Raw genomic sequence first — 16,096 nt, forward strand, 5'->3', positions numbered from 1 at the left:
TTGTCACATCGCAGTAAAATTCCAAACTCTACAGAATCTGTCCTAGTTTATTCAGTGCTTTGAACAAATGCAAGATAAGCAGTTTCAACGGCTGATCCTTCTTCTGTATTTATCAATAAAGGCATTCCTACAGCTCAAACTTGTGATTTAAAAGCTTAAAATTATTATGTGGAGCTGCCCTATCCCAGCTTTTTTTTTTTTTTTTTTTGTCTCCTTTCCAAGATACATTCCTATCTAAGGATGTTGACCTATTTTCTTTTAGGCTCTTTGGGTTATTTTCCTCAATATTATAAAATAGGTTCTATTGTTTCAAATGGTTCATGTTGAAAAGTGATTTCAGGTTTACATAGAATTCTCATCCTTGTGGTTAGAACTCTGCACCTTTCTGTCATGTAGTTACATGACAGTCAGACTGGACAAAATCCCACAGACACGGAGTACAGGAATATCCGGTCCCATAGTCCTGGGATCCAGTCCTGGCTGCTGACCAAACTTCTTTGACTTAGGCAAAAGGACCACCCTCTCTTTCCAGGGTCATCCAGGGCCAATGGGGATGAACAGGAAAGAGGGTAATTCCCAGTTTCTCTCTGCTTCTGAACACAGAACATGCAAACCCTCTTAAATCACTTAGGAAGCTCATCAGGGACAGTGCATTTCCTGGCTTTTTCCCTCTGAGGAAAAAGAACACACACACTTCTCAGACCCCGCCTTTTCCTTATCACCAGATTCTAAAATTAGAACCTATTCTGCTGTTTTAAGTGACATATTTACTAATGTGTTGAAAAGATGATGAAGATAAAAGATATTATGATGCTTAAAAACCACACGCGTCACTTTTTCGCCTAATCACCAGCTTATAAATCTTAAATCCTATAAAACTATGTGCTTTCTTGGGGCACCTGGGTGTCTCAGTAGGTTAAACCTCTGCCTTCAGCTCAGGTCATGATCTCAGGGTTCTGGGATCGAGTCCCGCATCGGGCTCTCTGCTCGTCGAGGAGCCTGCTTCCCCCTCTCTCTCTCTCTGCCTGCCTCTCTGCCTGCCTTTCTGCCTGCCTTTCTGCGTACTTGCGATCTCTCTCGCTGTGTCAAATAAATAAATAAAATCTTAAAAAACAAAAACAAAAACAGAAACACCTATCTGCTTTCTTTACCAATCTACAGATATCCTCCCACTTGTCCTCCTTTACCTTTTTCTGTCTCATTTGAACCATCTGAACACTCCCTTTCCTCATGCCTATACCCCAAATGTAAGTTCTAGTCACCCCACCTCAAACCAAATGATCTCTGAGAAGTTCCCAAGTGCTCAGTTCTACTTGCCTGGTGTTACCTTTTTTTTGAGAGAGAGAGAGACAGAGAGAGAGCATGTGTGCCTGAGGGGGTGAGGAGGGTGAGGGGGGGTGAGTTGGGGAGTGGGGGAAGGAGCAGAGGGAGATGGAGAGAGACTCTTAAGCAGATGCCCCACTGATCCAGGAGCTCCATCCTATGACCCTGAGATCATGACCTGAGCAGAAATCAAGAGTCAGACGCTTAACTGACTGAGCCACCCAGGCACCCGACCTAGTGTTACCTTCTGAGAGAAGTCCTTGCTTCAACTGCAGGAAGAAAGTTCCTGGCAGTTATCTCCTTTCATTTCCCACCATCTGTTTCTGTCTATGCTCTTCCGAACTTCCTTGCTTCACAGCCATCATGCATTTTAATCATTGAATTTCATGAGACAAAGTTGCCTATGTGACCACCCCCTCCCACCAACACTCTTAGGACTGTTCTAGAGGAACAATTATAACACTCAGACTTTTAAGCTAGGCATGCAAGGAGGGTTTAAGCTAAACTATTTTGGGAGAGGCACAGTGTGGGGCATCTGAGTCTCTCAGTGCAGTACAGGCTCTGTGTACATGGTCTCCTTTCCCCATGTTCTATCCTATTAAGGATCCGTGGACAGGGCTGTCTCTGGACTATTCATGAAGCTTGCACACTAGGCTTTAAGATTCCTCAACTTAAATGGTAGCTACTACACTTCTACCCTCCCTAGAATCCTACAGGATTAGACTCTACTGTCCCTTTCTTCCATTTGTTGACAGTCTTCTATCCATTTTACACATCTCATTATCTTCCAACTTCTCATTTGCCTGAACTCATTGTTTCCTCACTACTCTAAGTATTATTTAAGAATTTACTAGATACTACAAATTATTTATCTATTCTCCCAAAATAATGTCTGCCATTTCACAGCTCAGCCATGGTACAAGATAGAAATATGAACTTCCTTTTACTGTGGGTATAAATATGAATGAAAATGCTTGTAGGTGTGGCTCAAGAATGACCAATTACAGAAAGTCTATACCTATGTTATAATAAAGAAACTCTTCCTCATAATTGAGAAGTCATTCAAAAGTGATCTAAGAATAGGACTTCAGAACTAAGTTGTGACAACTGGACTACATAGATCCATCAGCAAGAAGAGAGAAAATGCTGAGTGAGATTTTCAGTCTGAAGATTAAGGCTCAAATCCTGTCTCTGCTACTCCTTGCCATATGACCTTGAATAAATTTCTTAACTTTTGAAGTATATGCACTTAATACCTTTTTTAGAAAATTAATTGTACTCCCATTTTTTCATGCTTCTTTATATCCATTCCCTTTGACTTTCAGGTCCTCCCAATAAAAGTAGACACTATTTCCTCACTCCCTGAATGAAGGCTTCCCTTGTACTTTACTCCACAGGATGCAGAAGTTGCAAAATGCCAGTGCCTAGCCTGAGCCTTGAGAAGACTTCATGCCTTCACTCACTCTCCTGGATCCCTACAACATCCATGTTCATAAGCCCAGGCTAGCCTGCTGGAGACACAATGTCCAGTCCCTCCTGTGGGGCCCAGCTGAGAAAACCACCCAACTCCAGACCTACGAGTGACTCATCCCAAATTAGTCAGCCCCCAGAAATCTGCCAAGTTATTGTGGACACATGAGCAAGCCCACTTAAGATCAACTGTGCCTGGTCTATACAAGAAGAATCACCCAACCAAATCACCAACTTGGGTTAAATAAATTCTAATTGTTTCAACCCACTAAGTTTTGTAACTGATTCATATACTATAAAGGTTGTTGTGGAGACTAAATGAAAATAAAACAAAGTGGCATCTGAGTAGGTCAGTCAGTGAAGTGTCTGCCTTCAGCTCAGGTCATGATCTCATCCGTGGTCCCAGGATCAAGCCCCAGTGGGGAGTTTGCTTCTCCATCTCCCTCTTCACCACTCCCCTGTTGGTGTGCTCACTCTCTCTTGCTCTCTCTCTCAAATGAATAAAGAGGCTTAAAAAAAAAAGTTAGAAAAGAAAACAGAATACAGAATGTATTTATGGCTGTGCTTAGCACCTGGTAGATGTTTTATAACTTGCAGTTATTTTATTATCATGCCAAAATCAACTGCATTTTTAGGCTTAAGAAGTAATATTTCATAAGAGGGAGTTTTCTAATATTTCTGTTCCAAGTCTATCAGTCAGGATACAAATGACGGAAATGTCAACCTTTATGATATGCAAAAGGAGTTAGCAGAGGAGCTAACACCACACAGACCTAGGGCCAGACCTCAAACAACACAGCCATTTCTCTCCTCTCCTCTTTGTCTCTCTTGGTATAGACCTCATTCTGACAATCGCAGAAGGCTTGCTCCACAGGGTGATAAAATTAGCTGTCCGCAGCTACTCTTCCGTTTCTAGGAATACAGAAACAAAAGCAGGTTTTCCTATTGCCTCCACTATAAGGAAGTCCCAGGCAAGGGCTCTCATTGGCCCAGCTTGACTCATGCATCACATCTGAACCAATCACAATGGCCAGGCGATGGGGCTCTCTGACCCCATCAGGTCTTACGCCAATCCTTGTGTAAAGAAAGGCAGTAGAGGCAGTACTGAAAGAGTAGGAAAGAAGAGGAAACATGCTGGGTTGCAAAAATAATACCAGAAGTCTGGAATAAAAGATGTGCTGTGGTCCCCCTTGAATTCATTACGTGTGCAACTGCCCCTTATCACCACTGGCCTAGATCTTCGGCCTTGGTCTATAGTCCAGTAAGGCAGAAAATAAACTGCCCTCTGAAACCCAATTCAGGCTCCTTGTTTACTTCTTTCTCTGTAATTATACTCCTTATAATCCTCTTAACCGCCATGGTATGGAGCAGTTCCAGGAACACAAGGGAAATTAAATTAATGTACGTGTATCTTTAAGGAAAAGCACTTTATTACACTTGACTTTCCATTCTCTCACCAACCTACAAATATTTGCATTGCATTCTAACAGGGTTTTTGGTGTCCTGAAGGCTGAGATTTTAGAGGCTTAAGCTGCTATGGCTGAACTTATACCTAAGCTTTAAAGATGACATCTCATGTGAGCTGAACCATCAGACTGTGGTGATAGAAGAAAAGTTAGAGATCATTTAAACCTAAATTGGGTGCAAAGAGCAAAAACATCTCAAGTTACAGGTTTGGGAGCCATGGGTGTCCTGGTTGTTGGCACTGCTGCCCTGGCTCATGGATGACACAGACACTGCTGGGTGTATAAATACACAACACACACAGAGTGCTCAACTTCGAAAATCCTTCTTTCAGTATCAGTGCAAAGACTAAATGTCTCATAAAACTTAAAACTAATAAATGCAAAATCCAGTATAACAGATAACAAACTATTGCTATTGCTCAAGAGATCAATCCAGAAATGAGGGATTCCAGCAAAGAACTGACAGATTAAGATATATGTTGCCTTCTCTTTTTGTCTGTTCTATGATATTCTGATCAATGTCTCCTTTCCATCTGGACTGAAAAGCACACATTACTGTATAACTTTAAATAACTAAACTGAGGGTTTTGGAGGGGAGGGGAGTGGGGGGTTGGGTGAGCCTGGTGGTGGGTATTATGGAGGGCACGTATTGCATGGAACACTGGGTGTGATGCATGAACAATGAATTCTGGAACACTGAAAAAAATAAAATAAAAATAAAATTCAAAAAAACCTCAAAAACCTGTAACAAATGCCCTTCTCTGGTGGGGCTGCTGATCATGGGGGAAGCTGTGTGTGTCAGGGGCGTGGTGCAGAAGGCATGTGGAAAATCTCTCCATGCCTTCCTCTTAATTTTGCTGTCAACCTAAAATTGCTCTAAACAAATAAACATAAAGTCTTTTTAAAAATAAATAAATAAGCAAACTATTTAAAGCAATGATTTGCCAACCCCTTCCAGGGCATGTCACAGACTCTGACAGGAATCAGCAGATAATTATATTACCTTATAGGGCAGTGGTGTTATGAGGAAACAAAATTCAAGGGCAAACTAAGGCTCTTTTTTGTTGCATACATGAGCAAGAACATGCAGAACTATGTTATGAATTCTAAGAGGTGTGAGGAATTCTTTAATACTTAATTGTGTTTAACCAACATCCCTTTTACCTCCTTCAATTTAGTTTGCCTGTGACTCTTCAGCTATAGAATATAAAAACCACATGTAGACTGAATCAACAGAATTAAAATGGGTAAGACTCATAAAATATATGTGCTCCAAATGTCAATTCTTATTAAGCTTATCTGTATAAAGTTTGGCAGAGAAAAACTACTGGAGAAACACAGAAGATAACCTTAACACTGTACTTCGGCAGAGAACACAATCAGTATGCCACTAGAAAATGCAATTCAGTTAATGAAATCTTTTCTGAAAAAAGTTCTGGGTATAAATAAATACATATAAATACTAAGTGTATTTATATAGAGATCATATTTATAAATACCAAATGTGTCTATATATAAGTATTTATAAATATTAAATGTATGTATGCATCTAAATATATCTATGTAGGATATATTTAGCATATATATGTATCTACATTTAGTATATACATTTAGTATGTACATATCTATTTATATATAGATAAGTTTAGTATTTGTAAGTGTTTATTTTTATATATGACATATACTGCATACCTTTCCTGTGAAGGAAAATGGAAACAGAACTACATGGCTAAAAGAAAGCAAGAGAAATTCTACAGGTGAAGAAACTTGGGACCCAAAGAGGCAGAGTGACTTGTGATGGACACTGTTATTTGGTGACAAAATCATGTCTAGAATCCACCCACAGCTCTGGCATTTCTACTATCTACACAGAATGCAAGCAGAAGGCAGCTTTATTTCTTTTTCCACAGTCTCTTCAAACCTGCTTTCTGGACTCCATTTCTAAACCCTTGAATGGATGGTCCCATAGCTCTCTCTGCCCCTTTAAATTGCAAGAATAATCTTACTTGAGTATTTTAGAAGACTCTTGTTTACTGTTGAAATTCCTAAATCTTATTGAATTTAAATTGGCTCCCATGAGCTCTCTTCCTAAGATGCAGGCCTGTGGGGTTAGGTGCTTCTGCCTTTCTTGCTCTACCTCTGACCCTGATCACACAGCAAAAAACCAACAGAGCCAGAATTTGAACCTAGATAGTCTGGCTTTAGTTATTTCGCTTAACCTCTTCTCCTTGGCCTCCTGTTACTGCCTGTTAATAGTCTCCCCCACCAGCCCCTGAATGCTGGCAATCCACCCCTCCAGCCAACCCTGCTGGGCAAGTTCCCCTTAGAAATAACCCCACTTCTGGACTAGAGGAAACACATACCTTTGCCACACCCCTTCCATGGTGGGGAAGACTGTTCCCACCAAAGCCATCTCTCTCGTATGAGCCACTGCTGGGCATGGGTAACTCTAGCCAAAGTCTTAGTGGGCCTCACTGTCCTGAGTCTCTCCAATGCCAGGGCATACATGTCATATTATCCCAGCAGTTCCCCATGAGGGGATGGGTGTATTGCCACACATCAGTGACTCTCAAGACACCACCAACTCTTCAACTCCAATCCCAGAGGTGAGCAATGGGCTAATATGGGCAGAACTGGTTACCCAATCATTTGACATGACCTACTTAGGTAATCCCTTTAGAATTTAGAAGTACTTTGTATCTACTGTGTTTACCTTGGCATTGGGGCTTTGACCATATCTCTGAGACAAGAGGAATAAAGGTAACATGTTAAATCTTGATACTGCCTCTGCTATCTGAAGACACTGAAAAGAAAGAAAAAAGATATATTAGGATTATGGGGATAAATTAATATTGAGAATTGTTCAAAGGTGCCTTTTCTTAAGGATTCCTTTTAGCTTAATAACGGGTTAAAAAAATAACCGTAAGTCCAGAATTGGATTTTAAATTCATTCAATTATCTATCAGTTGCTAAGACATTTCCAAGTTCTTACCCATTCATGCTTGAACACTCTAATGACAGAGAAATCACCATCTTTTGAAATAGTTTGTTCCCATCTGGGGTTGCTTCCAACCACCAGAGAGTCATTACATGAAACGCAAAACTGTCTCTTTAAGGTTTCTACCCCCTTGACCCTAATTTGAACACAGAACAAGTCTAACCCCTTTCTCACAAGACAGACTTCCAAAATGTGAAGCTAGTGTCACTCCACCTTCTGATATTGCATTTTCTAAATATCCAGTTCCTTCAGTCATGCCCTTTATAATGACTTCTACAACTCTTAATATCTTGCTTGACTCCTTCTGGAACAGTCCCTGGCCTGCCTATACCCCACTTGAGCACCCAGACTTGAAGCAAGAGTGGTCTCACCAGTAGAAGAAGGGACATCTCTCTCCTTTGCCATGCAACACTTTGTGAATAATAAAACCTAAATTAGGGGCACCTGGGTAGCTCAGGGGGTTAAAGCCTCTGCCTTTGGCTTGGGTCGTGATCCCAGGGTCCTGGGATCTAGCCCCGCATCGGGCTCTCTGCACAGCAGGGAGCCTGCTTCCTCCTCTCTCTCTGCCTGCCTCTCTGCCTACTTGTGATCTCTCTCTGTCAAATAAATAAAATTTAAAAATTAAAAAATAAAACCTAAATTAACATTTACTCTGCTGACAGCCATGGTACACAGCTGATTGATGCTATATTCACTGTCAGCTATATTCCCTTAAGTCTCTTCTAGATATGCTACAGCTAAGATATGACTTACCCCGTATATGTGTTGTTGTAAGGACAAAGGGAGTAGCCTTTACATATCATTAAAATCATTCTTCTAACGCTTACCAAGTTCAACCAGCCTAAGATTTTAGAACTCATATTTGACCATTTATTCTAACTTATCATCTCAAATTTTATCAGAAGGTCTTCCACATCTTCATCCAAATCACGAATAAAAAGGATTAAAGAAAAAGGCCAAAGATATCCCTAGAGACATCATTTGACATCATTCTAATAAATGGCACCACCTTGGTAGCTGATGAATTAATTATCGATATACATTAATGACACTTACACCTCACTTCAGCCAGAGGTGTGTTATGAGAGACCTTGCCAAGCACCTTGCTTAAATTCGATTTCTAGGTTCTCCACTCTTCCCAGCTCTGGACATTTGGATAAAAAAGAAAGTCTGCTGTGATGGATGTTAAACCCATTCTGGTTTCTCATGAGTAAGTGATGCTGCTTAGGACTCACCAATCATTCATTTGATACTACAGAATTGAGACCACATTTATTATTATAGACCACGGTTTACTGAAATAACTTCTTCGCCTTTTGAAAATTTCAAGGATCAGAATCCTCACACTTCAGACTTTCAGGCCTTTTGGGGCTCTCCATGATTTCTCACAGATCCCTGCAGACACATGGGTGCTCACTTTCAAGTTGTCTCAGTAGGAAGGACTTAATTTATTTAGCTGAGAGACTCTTTTCTCTAATAGAGCAGCTGGAAATTCTCTTTCAGTGGCTAAAACAAATATTAACATTAATATCACTAAAGCCACTCATTAGAATCCCAGGTTTTGGATTTTGAGCTGTTTGAGCTATTCTCTGCCTCTCAGGAGCACCTGTCTTACCAAACATCCCCCAGTGCTGCTCTCCGCTCCCCCAAAGAAAGACTCTAGCACCGTGAAAGAGCACAGTTACTGATATGGAAACAGATATCTCTAAAAATACCCTTGGAAATGTATGGACATGAAACACATGCCATATATATTTAGTCGTAAAAATAAAAAATCATATATTTTTATCTAGCAGCTATTTATTCCCAAATATGTGACTAAGCACTGCAATCAAGTCCTACCTGACTTAAGAAAAAAAAAAAAAAAAAAGTAGACAGATTGAGCTGTCTAACCCACAAAAAAAAAAAAAAAAAGTGTCTATGAATAATTCAACCCCAGTTGCCATGTATATTTCCTGGCAGACTGGCTCCTGACTAAAGCACCAGCTTTATTTATCTGATTGGCTTAGGACCTACAGTTCTGTAGCACAGAGAATCTTAGCACTCAAAGAGGCTTCATTCTTGTCTGGACTGGAATTCAGAAGATGTTCTTTTGGGTTCCTCAAAGTAACATATTACTTTCCTGTGCAACATGACCAAAAAAAAATTTTTTTTAATCAAAGGCTCACCTCTGAAAAACTAGTTTAAAGCCAGGTTTACAAAACACCTAGGAAGATGGAGTGAGTCTACTCAAACGCGGATATTCAATTCCTAAATTCATTGCAGTTAAAGCACAACTGTGGAGTGACGATTCTGTGCTTAGCTTATACTGCCACCTGGTGGCATATTGCTAGTACTAAATCAGACCCATAAAGAAATTTCAATTAGTATTCAGTTAGCAGTTTTCAGTAACACTGTCATCGACAAGTCAGAGTTTTTTATAAAATGGTGGTGCAGAGAAAGTTTTACATAAGTCTTTGTCAACGAAGTTAGGATAAACCACATCTTACTCAAACACACCATTTATATATATGAACACATTAAGCATTACTAATTAGTATAGTAACAATGAAAAATCTATGAAAAAACTGTAAGCCCAATCAAAACTCCCCAAATAAGAAAAAATTTAAAGAAAGAGACAACTCCTCTCTAAACATAGGCATTCCTAGCTTTTAGTTCTTTTAAAAAAGTCACATAAATACCAGAAAAACAAATTGGAAATTTAGGGGTTAAAGAGTATTATTAGAAATCAGTAGTGTTATGGGCGCCTGGGTGGCTCAGTGGGTTAAGCCGCTGCCTTCGGCTCAGGTCATGATCTCGGGGTCCTGGGATCGAGTCCCGCATTGGGCTCTCTGCTCAGCAGGGAGCCTGCTTCCCTCTCTCTCTCTCTGCCTGCCTCTCTGCCTACTTGTGATCTCTGTCAAATAAACAAATTAAAAAAAAAAAAAAAAAAGAAATCAGTAGTGTTACAAAAATATTTTTCATAGAATTTCTTAAGGCCCAAATATTTCTTGTTATATTTTATAATTCAGGTTTCTCTTTTGTAAAATATCTCTTTTTACCCTTGATTCTACTGGATTTTCAGTGTTCATGTGGATTAACATGAATTATTTTATTATTATAGATTGTATTTGTTACAATTATATTTATTATAAGAATTTAGGCAATTTAAAACATGGAATTTCTCTTTAATTACTAAAGATAGAAAAATTTTAAATTTTGCCAAATTAAGTTTATCTATTATTTCCATATTCCTTCCATGTATTTATTTTTAAAATAAAATTTATTTATATTATTTTTGAAAGGTAATGTTTTCTAATGATCAAAGTCAGATAAATTACTCTACTGCTTCATCATTCACTGTAACCAGTTGCTTGCCACCTTCCAGAAATAGCCATTGAGTTTCCAGTTTGGTAAGCCCTTTCAACAATCAAGCAAGCATTTTTACTTAGCTTTTCTATTATTTGACTTTTCTTTCATTTAATTCTTTAAACTACATAGGGCTTATTTTGCTTTACATCAATTAAAACTTTTTTTTTTTAAATGACAAATCACTCTTGCCAGCAACATGTGTGGGTTAAGCCTACACTTCTCTGTTAATTTGGGAAGTTTGCTTTAGGACATACCAAGATTTAACAAGTACTCAGAACTATTATGAGTTCTATCTTTCATTCAAATGACAGATGAGTACCTATGTCATTACCATACTGATCTAATTCTCTTATAGAGTTTAAAATATGGCTTAATATTTAATATTAGAACATATTTAATATTAAGGAAGGAATTAATCATCCACCATTACTATTCTTTTTCTAAACTGCTCTAGCTAATCTCATCAGTTTTTTATTCCAAATAAGAACTTCAGAATAATTTTGTTAGGTTCCCCCCAAATTCGACCAAGTTACTTTTAAAAAAAGACTTAGTGAGAATTGCTCTAAATTAGGAATTATTTTGGGAAGAATTACTACCTTTACATATAGGTTATTAGTAGAAAAAGCAGGATTAGTGATAAGCTCTTCTGATGTTCTTAAGCTGGATGGTTTTTTCAAGGAACAAATTGATGAAGAAACTCAAAAGGTGTTTTGTACCTGCAATATGGCAGGAGAGATATGCAGAGAAACCCCCTCATTCAGAATAATTTAAAATGTGGATAAAGTATTATTTTTCTTTTTTTTAGTTTCAGGGTAGAGTTTAGTGATTTATCAGTTGCACGTAATACCCAGTGCTCATTATATCAAATGCCCTCCTAAATGTCTACCACTGAGTAACCCCATCCCCTCACCCACCTCCCCTCCAGCAACCCCCAGCTTGTTCCCTATATTTGAGTCTCTATGGCTTGTCTCTCTCTCTGTTTTTATCTTATTTTATTTTTCCTTCCCTTTACCTATGTTCATCTGGGGTTTTTTTCTTAAATTCCACATATGAGTGAAATCATACAGTATTTGTCTTTCCCTTATTGACTTATTTCACTTAGCATAATACCCTCTAGTTCCGTCCATATAGTTGCAAATGGCAAGATTTCATTCTTTTGGGTGGCTAAGTAATATTCCAGTGTGTGTGTGTGTGTGTGTGTGTGTGTGTGTGTGTGTGTGTATCACATCTTTATCCATTCATCTGTCAGTGGACATCTGGGCTTTTTCCATATTTTGGCAATTGTGGACATTGCTTCCATAAACATTGGGTGCATGTGCTCCTTTGAATCACTAAGTTTGTATACTTTTGACAAATACCTAGTAGTACAATTGGTGGATCATAGGGTAGTTCTATTTTTAACATTTTGAGGAACCTTCATATTTTCCAGAGTGGCTACACCAGCCTTGGATAAAGTATTTTTAAATATCATTCTAAATGAATGGCTGAGTTGGTTGAAAAAAAGGAAGTCCTTAAGTCCACAAGTAAAAGATAGCATGAATCCAAAGAAGTTCTGGAGCTGGCATTTGGTGGAGACATTTATCTATCCTTGGTGGCTTAGGACTTAGGCTTCATAGAGCCATATGGGAGATAGATGATAAGACATTAAGCCTGGGCAAGGTGGGAAACAGAACTTTCCACGCATGACCCATGCATAAGGTTATGTACCATCAAAAGCAACATCCTTAGTAAGTGAATTATGTTACAGGGGTGGGAGGAGTATTCACCCTACAGAGACAATCAGTAGAGATAATAGGCCCAAGTATTATCAAGAAAGATAAAATGGGGTGTGAGGGGGAGTTTCCCTTGAAAATTATTAACACAAGTCTCTGCTCATGTAGGATAGGGTACATCCTATCTTATATGGTATGGCTAGGATAGTCTGAGAATGTTTCCAGGTTAGCAGTACCCTAAATACCCACCAATAACAAACATATAATCCTTTCTAGAAGAACAGACCCAAATGGTTACAACTTAAAAAAAAAAAAAATCACAAACCTATGAGAAAATGGACAAGTGATAATGAGTTGAAACAGAGTTAGACTATGCAAGTTTTTTACCTACAGAATATCAAATGAGTATGTTTAATATATTTTGAGAAATAAAAGAGTGTACATTGCAAAGGAACAAAAATATCACAAATAACCTATATCTCTGAAAAAGAACCAAAAAGAAATTCCAAAAAAATAATTTCTAATAACTGACATTAGAAATTCAATGTTTGGATCTGGTTTAAGATGGCAATATAAAGAGGCTCTTGACCTCACATCCTCCCATGAACACACCAAACCTACAGGTACATATAGAACCCGTGCCTCTGAAAGAAATCCACAAACCACCTGAGTGGCTCCCACACAGTAAATGACAGAGGACAAAGGACTCACATCAAACCAGATAGGAGAGGCTAATAATCTCCCCATAAACCCCACCCCTCGTGCAGCAACACACAGCCAGCCTGGAACTTTCAACTCCAAAATTCTCACTGAGGAATGAAAGATTTAGATTTTACATGTGATGCCCTAACTTTTAAAACCTCCACCTGAGAAATGGATGCCCAAAACACCTATTTTTAAAAGCCAATGGGGATTGCATACATGAGACCAACAGAGCTATAGAAAACTAAGAGAGACTTCTTAAAGTGCTGGTAAGAACTCACCATAGCAAACTCCTGAGGACCCAACACAGACCCAGAGAATATGCCCAGTCTTTCTGGGAAAGAGGCCTTTTTGTATATCTTAATAGAGACAGCCTACATGGTAAGCTTCTAATTTAGCACACAACGAGTTGACTACTGTATTCTCCAAAGACCAGAGAGGCTGGTAGACAGCACTTTGTGCTCTCCTGCTGCCTCACTCCAGGTTGCCAATATTTCTAGGAAAGGAGCTTATATACATATCTGGGATCACAGTTTTTGTGGCTGCCATCCAAATAATGCCCCTTCATCACCTGGCTCTGGTGGCAAGTAAGGCTTACATTTGCAGGTTCCCAAAACTGTAATAGTTCTTGGCCAGCTATCCCCTCAGCGCACAGTGCTAATGAGGCCACAGACAGAAATGCCCATACCCCATCTTCCCCTGATACAGGTATATTTGCACACTTTAAAAACTGCTGCCCAAAGGTCCAGTGGTCTATAAGCCTGAATCTAGGAGCTGACTGAGATCTTCTCCTTTGGGACACTGGCAGGTTCTGACACATCTTCGATTTGGGAGCCACTAAGAACAAACAAGACTGCTTAGACAACCACAAAGATTTGATAGAAGCCAATAGCTAGGGCAGGGTTGAACAATAAGGTTCATCTCCCACACAAGACAGCTAGGAGATGTGGCTATTTTACCTAAGGCATAGAAACACGTACAAAGAGCCAAGAAAAATGAAGAAACAGAAAAAGAAGAACAAAACATCAGAAAAAGATGTAAGAAGTGATAAACCTCACGAAGAGTTCAAATATTCAAATAATGGTCATAAAAATGCTCGCTGAAGTAAGAAGAACAATGCATGAAAAAGCAAGAATTTTAACAAAGAGTTAGAAAATATAAGAAAGTACCATACAGAAATCACAGAGCTAAGGAACACAGAATCTGAACTGAAAAATTCAGCTGAGGGGTTCAACAGCAGACTGGTTGCAGTGGAAGAAAGGATCAATTACTTAAAGACAGAATTCATCCAATCAGTGGAGCAAAAGGAAAAAGGATAAAGACAGCTTAAGAGACTTAGGGGATATCATTAATCAGACTGATATTTGCATGATAGGAGATCCAAAAAGGAGGAGAGAGAAAGGGACAGAAAACTTATTAAAGAAATAATGGCTGAAAACTTTCTATCCTAAACAAACAAACAAACAAACAAAACAAATAAGCAAACGAACAAACAAACTTCCCTATCCTAGGAAAGGAAAAATCAGGAATCCCAGAGATGTCCAATAAAATGAAGACCTATGAGAAGTGAGAAGACCTATGCCAAGACACATAATTAAAGTGTCAAAAGTTAAAACTAAGAAGAGAATCTTAAAAGTAGCAAGGGGAAAACAAGGAGTTACATACAAGGGAACGCCTGTGAGACTATTAGCAGGAAATGTGCAGGACAGAAAAGAATGGCACAACATATTTAAAGTGTTTAAGGAAAAAACCACCAAACAAAAATGCTCTATCTAGCAAAGTTGTCTTTCAGAACTGAAGGAGAGATAAAGAGTTATTCAGATAAGCAAAAGCTTAAGTTCATCACCACCACACTGGCCTTAGAAGAATTCTTAAGGTGACTTCCTTAAGCAGAAATGAAAGGGCACTAATTAGCAACAGGAAAACATTCGAAAGTATAAATCTCACCAGTAAAGGTAAATACATAGCTAAACTCAGAATAATCTAGTAATGGTGATGGGTTTATCATTTACAAATCTAGCAGAAGTTAAAAGACAAAAGTAATTAAAAAAAACTGTAACTATAATAATTTATTAATGGATATATATGTAAAAAAGATATAAATTGTGACATCAAAAATATAAAGTATGAGAGAGGGAGGTAAAAATGTAGTTTTTAAATGCATTTAAACTTAATTGTTATCAGCTTAAAATAGACTGTTATAACTCTAGGATGTCTTCCATAAGCCTCATGGTAACCATAAAACAAAAGCCTACAGTAAATACTCAAAAGATACAGAGAAAGGAATCTAAGCATACCATTACAGGAAAGTATCAAATCACAAAGGAAGAAAGCAAGAAAAGAACAAAAGAATAAAAAAACTGTAAAATAGCCAGATAGCAATGAACAAACTGGCATTAAGTCCATACCTACCAATATTTACTTTAAATGTTAATGGGCTAGGGCGCCTGGGTGGCTCAGTGGTTAAGCCGCTGCCTTCGGCTCAGGTCATGATCTCAGGGTCCTGGGATTGAGTCCCGCATCGGGCTCTCTGCTCAGCAGGGAGCCTGCTTCCTCCTCTCTATCTCTCTCTGCCTGCCTCTCTGCCTACTTGTGATTTCTCTCTGTCAAATAAATAAATAAAATCTTAAAAAAAAAAATAAAAAATAAAAAAATGTTAATGGGCTAAATTATCCAATCAAAAGATAAAACATAGTTGAACAGATCTAAAAAAATAAGACCCAGAGTACATGGCTGGCTCAGTTGGTAGAGTATGCAACTTTTTTTTTTAAGATTTTATTTATTTATTTATTTGTCATAGAGATGCAAAGAGAGAGCACAAGCAGGGGGAGCAGCAGACAAAGGAAGAAGTAGGCTCTCTGCTGAGCAAGGAGCCTGATGCAAGACTCAATCCCAGGACCCTGGAATCATGACTTGATCCAAAGGCAGCCACTTAACCAACTCAGCCACCCAGGCATCCCAAATGTGCAACTCCTGATCTTGGGGTTGTAATTTCAGGTCCCACACTGGGTGTAGAGATTACTTCAAAATAAAATTAATAATAATAATAACAATAAGAAGAAGAAGACCCAAAA

At 38.6% G+C, this 16,096-nt stretch overlaps 1 long non-coding RNA gene across 2 annotated transcripts in view; it reads right to left on the reverse strand.

Annotated features, from left to right (window-relative positions):
- Positions 1-16,096, reverse strand: part of LOC309861153 — a 292,958-nt gene that overhangs the window by 264,844 nt on the left and 12,018 nt on the right. The window contains exons 3-4 of one of the 2 annotated variants that reach the window (XR_014309786.1): positions 6,973-7,062; positions 3,344-3,705 (exon numbers count right to left, since the gene is read on the reverse strand). This is a non-coding gene — a long non-coding RNA (uncharacterized lncRNA). Of the gene's footprint in view, positions 1-3,343; positions 3,706-6,972; positions 7,063-16,096 lie in introns of those variants that run through there. The other variant, XR_014309785.1, reaches the window with a different exon arrangement.

Source organism: Mustela nivalis (assembly GCF_964662115.1).
Source record: "Mustela nivalis genome assembly, chromosome: 3".
In the NCBI taxonomy this organism is placed as follows: domain Eukaryota; kingdom Metazoa; phylum Chordata; class Mammalia; order Carnivora; family Mustelidae; genus Mustela; species Mustela nivalis.